Here is an 11347-nt window from a genome sequence, read left to right as displayed (position 1 = left end):
TGCTGTTTGAAGCAGCCCAGTTTGCAGTACTCTCCTACAGCAGCCCTAGGAAACCAACCCAGATTTCTACATGAGTTTTAGAATGTAATTCCTAGAGAGTTCAAAATAATGGAGAGACAGCATTAAACTAAACTTGTACTTTGATCTATGTATTTATGCGAACCAATTTTTTCATCATTTATACCTATAAGACTGAAAAAGGGGAAATAAAATCTGGCCCCTTCTAGGAAAAAATAATATTCATCCAAAGATTCATGAGCTATTTTTAAAATTACTTTTTAGGGGCCGGCCCCCTGGCCAAGTGGTTAAGTTTGTGCGCTCCGCTTCGGGGGCCCAGGGTTTCGCTGGTTCGGATCCTGGGTGCGGACACGGCACCGCTCATCAGGCCACACTGAGGCGCCATCCCACATAGCACAGCCAGAGGCACTCACAACTGGAACCTACAACTGTGTACTGAGGAAGCTGTGGGAAGAAAAAGAAAAAAAAAGAAGATTGGCAACAGATGTTAGCTCAGGTGCCAATCTTTTAAAAAGAAATTACTTTTTATACCATTAAGTGAGATGCTTCTATAAAATTCTACTTTCATAAATTATTAATTAAAATGTGTAATACATTGTGTTGGCTTAATGAAACAGTTAATAATTAATTCATATTTCATTGATGAGAAATGTTTAATACTTAGCTGTATGGGCCTAGAAATTTTCATTTATTTACATATTTTTGTTGCAGAGCAATATAATAGGAGGATTGCTAAAAGACTTTTAAGAATAAATATATATTACAATAGGATAAAATTCTATGGGGAAAGTGGCATTGTCATGGACTAATTGCCCTGAGGAACTCAAGGGAGGTGTTGCCAGCATTTAACTGTTTCTCCAAAATGTTTTTTGTTTCTGTTATGTTGAGAGATGCAATCACCAATCACCCTGAACCAGACTGAGTCCCACAACAAGAGCAGCGCCTGACCACATGAGCCAAGAGATTACCTAAAGTCACCCTTTCTTTCATTTTAATACTAAAATCTCTGCCCCAGGAGTAGCCTAAGCCTTATTACTGTAGCCTGCCATGTGTGTGGAAGCACGTTTTCTGACCGATCCTGCACAAGCAAATACCCACCTCTCCCTTTTGAATATTCCTTCCCCATCCCAAATAAAACACCAGTGCTTTCCTGTGCTTGCGGAGCCATGACTTTGGGAAATAATTCCCCAAGGCCTCCTTATTTGTGGCAGATATATTTTGATTTGTGTGACAACTACGTCTGGTGAAGGCTCTGATTTCAACTAACCAAGAAGCAGACCGACTTTGATTCAGTGACAGTGGAAATGAAGTTTAAATAAGAAAAAGGAATCATATAAAATTTCCTACTACAGAGAATTTCTTACTCATGTACTTTTGAAAAGAATGATGGTAAGTGCCAAAACAATATAGCATTCAGATGCCGTTGAATACATTAGAAAAAGTGATTCAAGATTGAAAAAAATGTTTTGACTTCATTATAGTTTACATCATTGTGAAATTTCAGTTGTACGTTATTTCTTGACTGTCACCACATATCTAGATGATCGTGTGGTTTTTATTCCTCATTTTGTTAGTGTGGTGTATCACATTGATTGATTTGTGGATGTTGAACCATCCCTGTGTCCCTGGAATAAATGCCACTTGATCATGATGTATGATCTTTTTAAGGTATTGCTGTATTTGGGTTGCCAATATTTTGTTGAGGATTTCTGCATCTATATTCATCAGCGATATTGGCATGCAGTTTTCCCTTTTTGTGTTGTCCTTGTCAGGCTTTGGTATCAAAGTGATGTTGGCCTCGTAGAATGTGTTAGGAAGTGTTCCATCTTCCCTAATTTTTTGGAATAGCTTGAGAAGGACAAGTATTAAATCCTCTCTGAAAGTTTGGTAGAATTCCCCAGGGAAGCTATCTGGTTCTGGGCTTTTACTCTTTGGGATGCTTTTGTTATTTTTAAGATTTTATTTTTCCTTTTTCTTCCCAAAGCCTCCCGGTAAATAGTTCTGTATTTTTAGTTGTGGATCCTTCTAGTTGTGGCATGTGGGATGCCACCTCAGCATGGCTTGATGAGCAGTGCCATGTCTGCACCCAGGATCCTAACCAGCGAAACCCCAGGCCACCAAAGCAGAGCGCACGAACTCAACCACTCGACCATGGGGCCAGCCCCGTATTCTTTGGGATGCTTTTGATTACTGTTTCAAGATCTTTACTTGTGACTGGTCTATTCAGATTCTCTATTTCTTCTTGATTCAGCTTTGGAAGGTTGTAAGAGTCTAAGAATTTATCCATTTCCTCTCTATTGTCCATTTTGTTGTCATATAATTTTTCATAGTACTCTCTTATAATCCGTTGTATTTCTGTGGTATCCGTTGTTATTTTTCCTATTTTACTTATAATTTTATTTATCTGAGCTTTCTCTCTTTTTTTCTTTGTAAGTCTGACTACTGGTTTGTCAATTTTATTTATCTTCTCAAAGAACCCGCTCTTTGTTTCTTGATCCTTTCTCCTCCCTTTTTTGTTTCAATAGCATTTATTTATGCTCTGATTTTTATCATTTCTCTCCTTCTGCTGACTTTGGACTTTGTTTGTTCTTCTTCTTCTAATTCAGTTAGGTGTAATTTGAGGTTGCTTGTTTGGATTTTTTCTTGTTTGTTAAAGTGAGCCTGTATTGCGATGAATTTCCCTCTTAATCTGACTTTTGCTGCATCCCATGTGAGTTGGTATGATATATTTTCATTTTCATTTGTCTCCAGTATTTTTTGATTTCTTCTTTAATTTCGTCAGTGATCCATTGGTTGTTCAATAGCATGTTGTTTAGTCTCCACATCCTTTGTCCTTTTCTCAGCTTTTTTATTTTAATTAATTTCTAGCTTTATAACATTGTGATCAGAAAAGATGCTTGTGATTATTTCAATCTTCTTAAATTTATTGAGGCTTGTCTTGTTTCCCAACATATGGTCTATCCTTGAGAATGTTCCATGCACACTTGAGAAGAATGCGTATTCTGCTGTGTTTGGATGGAGTGTTTTATATATGTCTGTTAAGTCCATCTGGTTTAGCTTTTCATTTAATTCCACTGTTTCCTTGTTGATTTTCTGATCTATCCATTGATGTGAGTGGAGTGTTGAGGTCCCCTACTAGTATTGTGTTATTATTAATGTCTTATTTCAGGTTTGCTAATAGTTACTTTATGTACTTTGGCGCTCTTGTGTTGGGTGCATAGATATTTACAAGTGTTATTTCTTCTTGATGGAATGTCCCTTTGGTCATTATATACTGCCCCTCTTTGTCTCTCTTTACCTGTCTTATCTTGAAGTCTATTTTGTCTGATATAAGTATTGCAACACCTGCTTTCTTTTGTTTGCTGTTAGCTTGGAGTATCATCTTCCATCCCTTCATTCTGAGCCTGTGTTTGTCATTGGAGCTGAGATGTGTTTCAAGGAGGCAGCATATTGTTGGATCTTGTTCTGTAATCCATCTCACCACTCTGGGCCTATTTATTGGAGAATTCAATCCATTTATGTTTAGGGTGATTATTGATATATGAGGGCTTAATGCTTCCATTTTATCACTCGTTTTCTGGTTCTCCTGAATTTTCTTTGTTTCTCATCCTGTGTATTTGGGTCTACCAATCGAGTTATATAGTTTTTTATGTTGTGTGTCTTTGTTTTCTCCTTATTTATTATTTGTGTCTCTCTTCTGCTGTTTTATTTAGTGGTTACCCTGAGGTTTATATTTAAGATCTCATGGATAAGATAGTCCCTTTTCTGGTTGCCTCTAATTTCCTTAGACTAAACCAATTCAGTCCCTTTCCTCTTCCTCTCCTAAGTTGTTTTTCTCACATCTTATCCCATGTTGTCCTATGAGTTTGTGGTTAAAATGACAAGATTATCTTTGTTTTTGGTGCTTTCCTTCCCTTTGTCTCTAATGCTACACTTGAGTATTTGCTATCCTGCTCTGATTTTGTCTACCTATTTAACTCCTTTCTCCATGCTTTGTAACCCCTCTCTCCCCCCTCCCTTTTTAGTATGAGGGCCTTCTTGAGGATTTCTTGTAGGGGCCATCTCATGTCTATAAACTCCCTTAGCTTATGTTTGTGTGGGAAAGTTTTTATTTCTCCTTTATATCTGAAGGATATTTTCGCTGGATAGAGTATTCTTGGCTGAAAGATTTTGTCCTTCAATGATTTGAATATGTCATTCCAGTCTCTCCTGGCCTGTAAGGTTTCTGCAGAGAAATCCACTGAAAGCCTGATTGGGGTTCCTTTGTAGGTTATTTTCTTCTGCCTTGCTGTCCTTAGTATTCTTTCTTTGTCATTCAGTTTTGCCAGTTTCACTACTATGCTTTGCACTAGGTCTTTTTACATTGACATACTTAGGAGCTCTCACGGCCTCTTCCACGTGGATTTCCTTCCCTAGGTTTGAGAAGTTCTTTGCTATTATTTCTTTGAACAAGCTGTCTACTCCATTCTCCTTCTTTTCTCCTTCTAGGATACCTATAATTCTTATGTTGCATTTCCTAATTAAGTTGAATATTTCTCAGAGACTTTCTTCATTTCTTTTTAGTCTTAGTTCTCTCTCTTCCTCCATCTGCAGCATTTCAACAAGTCTATGTTTGATTTTGCTGATACACTCTTCTATAGTGTCTGCTCGAGGGTTCAGGAAATTCGTATTTTGTTTTATTTTTCCATTGTCTTTCATCTCTAATATTTCTGATTGATTCCTCTTTATAGTTTCAATCTCTTTTGTGAAGTAGCTCCTGAATTCTTTGAATCATTTCTCTACATTCTCTTTTACCCCATTGAGTTTTTTTATGATAGCTGTTTTGAATTCTTTGTCATTTAGATTACATATTTCTGCATCCTCAGGCCTGATTTCTGGGTACTTGTCATTTTCTTTCTGGTCTGGAGATCTAGTATAATGTTTGATATTGCTAGAGGGAGTTGCTCTGTTCTTTCACATCCTGGCATTATTTGGTCATAGTTGCCACCTATCGCCAGTGAGTGGAGGTGAAGAGCCACCTATTCTGAGCCCTCTGCTTTCAGCTGAAATCCCAGGGGCTGGAGCTGCACTGAGCAGGTGAGGGGACGGATGCTTTCTCCTGTGTGGTCTCAGGGTATTCTCCCTCTGGCCTCCTGGGGTGTTGGCTTGATAAAGTCACCCCCCATGAAAGTTTTTGCCCTGATAGAGGGCTTCCCTTTAGGCTGCAAGGGCCCCTGTGAGTCCCTAATGTTCCCGTGAACCAATATTCCCTCCCACATGCCTTCCCTCTTGGAGGCCTCCCACGGTCCTGGATCACAGTCTTTAAGGGAGGGCGTGAAGATTTCTCTTACCCCATTCCACCTCCTCTGTGGGGGGCTCCAGTCTCTCCGCACTCTGTTGTATGGCTGCATGGGTCTCTCCAATGTTTCTTGTGTTGCGTTTCGATGTCCTCTGTTGGATTATGGATTTTTTTGTTGTATATTGGAGGGGGATTTCTGAGAGACTTCACTCCACCATGATGCTGACATCACTCCCAAGATTTTTATTTTTAAATGTATATATTTGCACTACACAGAAATTATATTAGATGTCACTTTACATTGTGCAAATGGGTTTTATAGTTAATCAAGATCTCTGTAGAGAGTATGTGAGCAAATGAAGACCATTGTTTTCAGGTCCAGCTGAAACATTATTTCCTCTGTAAAGTCTCCCCAGTCCATCCTCTCTCCTCTTCCTCAGAACTCATTTGCAGTTTACTACAGCGTGTAAAGTATTGTAATACAGGCTTAAGGATCGGTTGTTTACAACTCCTCTCCCTATTCTCTTGGTGTGCAGGAACAATATGTTACTTATCTTTGTATTTCCATACCTAGCATAACTATAGGTGGAGAATATATATTTACTAACTTATTTCTATTATGTAGTTCATAAAAATTTTCCTGCTATAGGTCATGTGCTAAAGTTAACAGTGGAAATAGATTATAGCATTTCTCTGGAAAAATATGCATTTTAATCCCAAAATGCACTGAGGAAATATCTGGTTCTACCTAGAGAAATTAAATTGAAGACAAATAAATTGCCCAAAGCCATTTGAAATACAGTCTAATGGGTTTTTCTTACCAAAACACCAGGAAAGCTAAGTAAAGATGTTTGAGAATTGTTTGGGACTAATTGACTTAAGAAGCAAAATCTGGGGGTGGGCCCCACGTTCGAGTGGTTAAGATCACACGCTCCCCTTTGGTGGCCCAGGGTTCCCTGATTTGGATCCTGGGTGCAAATCTATGCATCATTCATTAAGCCATGCTGTGGTGGCATTCCACATAGAGGAAGTAGAATGACTTACAGCTAGGATATACAACTATGTGCTGGCGCTTTGGGGAGAGAGAGAGAGAGGGAGAGAAAAGGAAGGAGAGAAGGAAGAGAGGAAGGGAGGAAGGAAGGAGGGGAGCAAGGGAGGAAGATTGACAACAGATGTTAGCTCAGAGCCAATCTTCCAAGGAAGAAAATCATTTCTTGTTGTTTTCTGAAAAACGAAACAAAACAAAAAAAAAACCTGGAGGCTAGTATTGCAAGTAGAGGATGGAAAGAAAGTTGGCATTGTAGTTACAAATTTGTAATGTAGTAAGTATCAGATCATGTAATAAACAGCAAGTTTGGGGAAAACTTAGTGATTTTGCTTGTAAACTAAGAGAAAGAGTCTGCTTGGAATGCTTCCAAATTCTGAGTATCTTCATACCCCTTCTTCTCTCTATCACTAGGTGGAGGAACTGAGCTGTTTAACACATTTTCTGGCTACCAGTTTTGGCTCACCATTAAGGATGAACTCTATTTCATTTCTTTTTTATTTCTTTCTTTTCCTTCCACCTCTTCTTTCTTTTAAAATTAAATTTAAAGACATCAGTGGGAACTCTCTTCATAACTGTTCCAAATTCAAGTTGTTAATTGAATATTATTCTATATTTTATTCTATGCTTACATAGATGTCTTTACATAAACATTTATATTCTTAAAATATAAAATGGAATTACATTATTCATATCACTCTCACATTTGGCTTTTGCAAGTAACAATACATTATAGATATCTTTCCAGATCAGTACAGATAGGTCCGCCCAATTCTTTTTAATTGCTGCATCGTAGTCCATAGTATTGCAATGCCTACTGCCTTGGTTCCTTCATTTGTAAGATAGGTGTAATGATAGTACTTATCACATAGAGTTGTAAGGAGAATTAGAAGAGTTAACATACATAAACTGCTCACTATTGTTCTGGCACACAGGAAGCACCATATAAGTTTTGGGGAAATAAATTGTCTGTAGGCTAATAGTATTCCATAATAAGTATATTCCCTAACTTGTAATTATTTGTATAGTGACTGATGTTTAGGGCATTTTCAATTCTTTGCTATCACAAATTTAGCTGCTTTAAGCATCCTGAAGCAAAAAGTATAAAATGTTTCACTTCTTAATAATTTTTCACTTCTTAAATAACAACTACAAAAAATTCTTAACGACCAGTGCTGATGAAGTATGAGAAAAGAGTTTCTGTTATATACTAATAGTTGGAGTATAAATTAATGAATGAGTACAAATATCTACTGAAATTTGCATATACCATGATGTATCATTCTGACTTTAGGACGCTAATATACAGGAACAGATATCTAAATTTTTAAAAATTAGTATATAAACATTACATTTTACCTACTAAGTTAAATTATTTATGGGAAAACTTTTTTTTTAAAGATTGGCACCTGAGCTAACATCTGTTGCCAATCTTTGTTTTTCTTCTCCCCAAAGCCCCCAGTACATAGTTGTATATTCTAGTTGTGAGTGCCTCTGTTGTGCTATGTGATACGCCACCTCAGGATGGCCTGACAGGCGGTGCCATGTCTGTGCCCGGGACCTGACCTGGCGAAACCCTGGGCCACCAAAGCAGAGCACGCGAACTTAACAACTTGGCCACAGCACAAGCCCGAGAAAACTTTTTAAAGCTAATTCAAATGCATCTTTTTCTCTTTTCAAAGTGGAACAGTAACTTAGATCATTTGTTACCATATATTATTTCATTTTTAAGAGGTTGCTTATTGGGAAAATATAATTATATTTCATATTACTGAAGCTAAATACTAATTGAAACATAACAACTTATTAAAAGACCTAGTTGGAAAAGTTGCTTAAATTAGAAAATCTTGACAATGTTAACATTTTTTGAATGAGCATCAAGTTCTAAATGAATTCATTGGGGCTGGCCCGTGGTGCAGTGGTTGAGCTGGGTGTGCTGTGCTTCAGTGGCCTCTGCTCCTGGGCCCGGATCCTGGGCAGAGACCTCCCCACTTGTCAGCCATGCTGTGGCAGCAACCCGCATGCAAGGTAGCGGAAGACTGGCACAGATGTTAGCTCAGGGCAAATCTTCCTCAACAACAACAAAAAACAAAAAATAATCAGTTGTAATCTAGTATACTGTGAAAACTAAAATCCAGAATTACTATTTACTTTTTAATTGAACATTCCAATTCATTTAGAATATTTAGTAAACCTATGAAATTATAGCAATTTGTAGATACTAGGAAACAACTAGAGGAAAAGCTCTCTCACTTGACTACTCATTGATTCTTTTTAAGTTTTTTTCTCTTCTTTTGAAAAAAATTATGTACCTTTTCCTGACTTAGGAAATCCCTCATCTGTAAAAATAAGCTTCTAAATACTAGTTAAATGAGCAGACAAGATAAAATATTTTATGTACAAAGCTTCAAAATGTTCTCTCTAAGGTCCATGCTGTGAAGTTATTTTGTGGGAAAAATACATACAACACAATCCTTTAATTCTAGAAAACTCTGAAACAAGCCCTCCTCATGATAAAGTTTACTCTTTAGAAAATAGTATTCCAGGGGGCCAGCCCTGTGGCTGAGTGGTTAAAATTCCACATGCTCCACTTCAGCAGCCTGGGTCTACTGGTTCAGATCACGGGCACAGACCTACATCACTCACCAATCGTGCTGTGGCAGAATCCCACATACAAAACATAGAGGAAGATTGGCGCAGATGATAGCCCAGGGCAGATCTTCCTCAAGCAAAAAAAAAAAAAAGAGAGAGAGAGAGGAAGATTTGCAACAGATGTGAGCATAGGGCAAATTGTCCTTAGCCAAAAACAAAAACAAAAAAAGAAAATTGTATTACATGGGGCCAGGCCCATGGCCAAGTGGTTAAGTTCACACGCTCCGCATCAGAAGCCCAGGGTTTCACTGGTTCGGATCCTGGGTGAGGACATGGCACCACTCATCGAGCCATGCTGAGGCGGCATCCCATATGCCACAACTAGAAGAACCCACAACTAAAAATATACAGCTATGTACTGGGGGTGCTTTGGGGAGACAAAGGAAAAATAAAATCTTAAAAATTGTATTACAGAGAAATTCTTCTATTCATATGTTATATCTTTTACATGTTGGACTTTGAGAATTAATTAAAAGGCCAAGAAGAGACTGAGATTTTCAAAAACTTTACTGTAGCTGGCTAGGGAGGCCCTCCTTCCATCTAACAAGTACAAATCATGCTTAGAATTTTCTGGTGAGGAACATTGGCCCTGAGCTAACATCTGTTGCCCATCTTCCTCTTCTTTTTCCTCCCCAAAGCCCCAGCACATAGCCCTGCATCCCAGTTGCAAGTCATTCCAGCTCTTCTATGTGGGACACCACCACAGCATGGCCCGACAAGCAGTGTGCAGGTCCATGCCCAGGATCCCAACTGCTGAACCATGTGCCCCCGAAAAAGAGTGTGCGAGCCCAACCGCTCAGCCATGGGGCCGGTCCACATGCTTAGAATTTTAAAGACTCTCTTGAAACTCTCCTCATAATGTTTTTTGATTACTAACATAGAAGGTGAAAAGGGTTCCAGAGAGGTTAAAACTCTTGCAGTTCACACACGAATTGGTGTTTGCTAATAGAGTCAATTTTCATGTCGATGAAAAGGAACTCTAGAGCAGATAGTCTAGACTTGCAGGTTATTTGATAACCCTTCCTAGGCTGTTACTCTATACACCATGTCAGGAAAAGTTGCTGCAGATTATCAAGCACTAACTCTGACCCAGAGGAATGGTAAGGACAATCTCAGTCTAGCAGCCATGGTTTATGGCTAAACTGGAGACAACATTACTTAGGGGCCAGGAGGTAAAGAAACTTGATGTAGACAGGATTTTATGTAATAGCCAAGATATCATTCCCTCATCTGAGATCCTCTTTAACTATTGTGGGGAAGTTCTACAATGCCTGACAAAATTCAGTGAGCTAATATCTTGTTAAACAGGAGTGTCTCAAAATGGACAAAAGTAATTTGTATTGCAGACAATCAGCACTTGGAGGATCAAAAATTGTCTGCACTTGAACTTTCTGCTTTCTTGATGCAAAGAAGCTGGCAAAGACAGCAAGACATACTTGGGTTTCTGTTAAGATGATACACTAGCATGGGGTGCTGGCTTCCCAAAATCAACTTAGGAAGAATTTTAAGTCACAAAAACTTTGTTAATATATTATTGGAATGATCTTGACACCCTTGTAAATCATTTGACAGTATATGTGATGGTTTATTTCTGGGCTCTCTGTTTTATTTCATTTGTTTGTATGTCTGTCTTTATGCCAGTACCACAGTGTTTTAATTACTGTAGTTTTATAATAAGTTTTGAAATCAGAAAGTGTGAGTCCTCTTGCTTTCTTCTTTTTTAAGATTGTTATGGCTATTTGGGGTCCCTTGAAATACTATATAAATTTTAGAATGGATTTTTCTTTTCTTTTCTTTTTTTCCTTTTACTGAGGAGGCCTGGCCCTGAGCTAACATCCATACCCATCCTCCTCTACTTTATATCTCGCACCCGCCTACCACAGCATGGCTTGCCGAGCAGTGCCATGTCCACATCCAGGATCCGAACCAGCAAACCCGGGACTTCCGAAGCGGAAGGTGTGAACTTAACTGCTGCGCCAACAGGCTGGCCCCTGGAATGAGTTTTTCTATTTCTGCAAAAACGTTGTTGGGATTTTGACGGGGATTGCATTGAATCTACAGATCCCTTTGGTGGTGTTGTCGTAACAAATTTAAGTCTTCCAATCCATGAACACTGGATATCTTTCCATTTATTTATTTCTTCTTTGATTTCTTGCAGCAGTTTTTTGTAGTTTTCGCTGTACAAGTCTTTCACCTCCTTGGTTAATTCCTAATTCCTTAGTATCATACAGTCATGTGTCACTCAATGACAGGCATAAGTTCTGACAGCTGTATCCTTCGGTGATTTCATTGTGCAAACATCATAGGGTGCACTTACACAAACCTAGACGGTATAGCCTACTACACACCTAGGC

Source organism: Equus asinus, chromosome 11 (assembly GCF_041296235.1).
Source record: "Equus asinus isolate D_3611 breed Donkey chromosome 11, EquAss-T2T_v2, whole genome shotgun sequence".
Lineage (NCBI taxonomy): Eukaryota > Metazoa > Chordata > Mammalia > Perissodactyla > Equidae > Equus > Equus asinus.
This window is presented reverse-complemented; position numbering follows the sequence as displayed.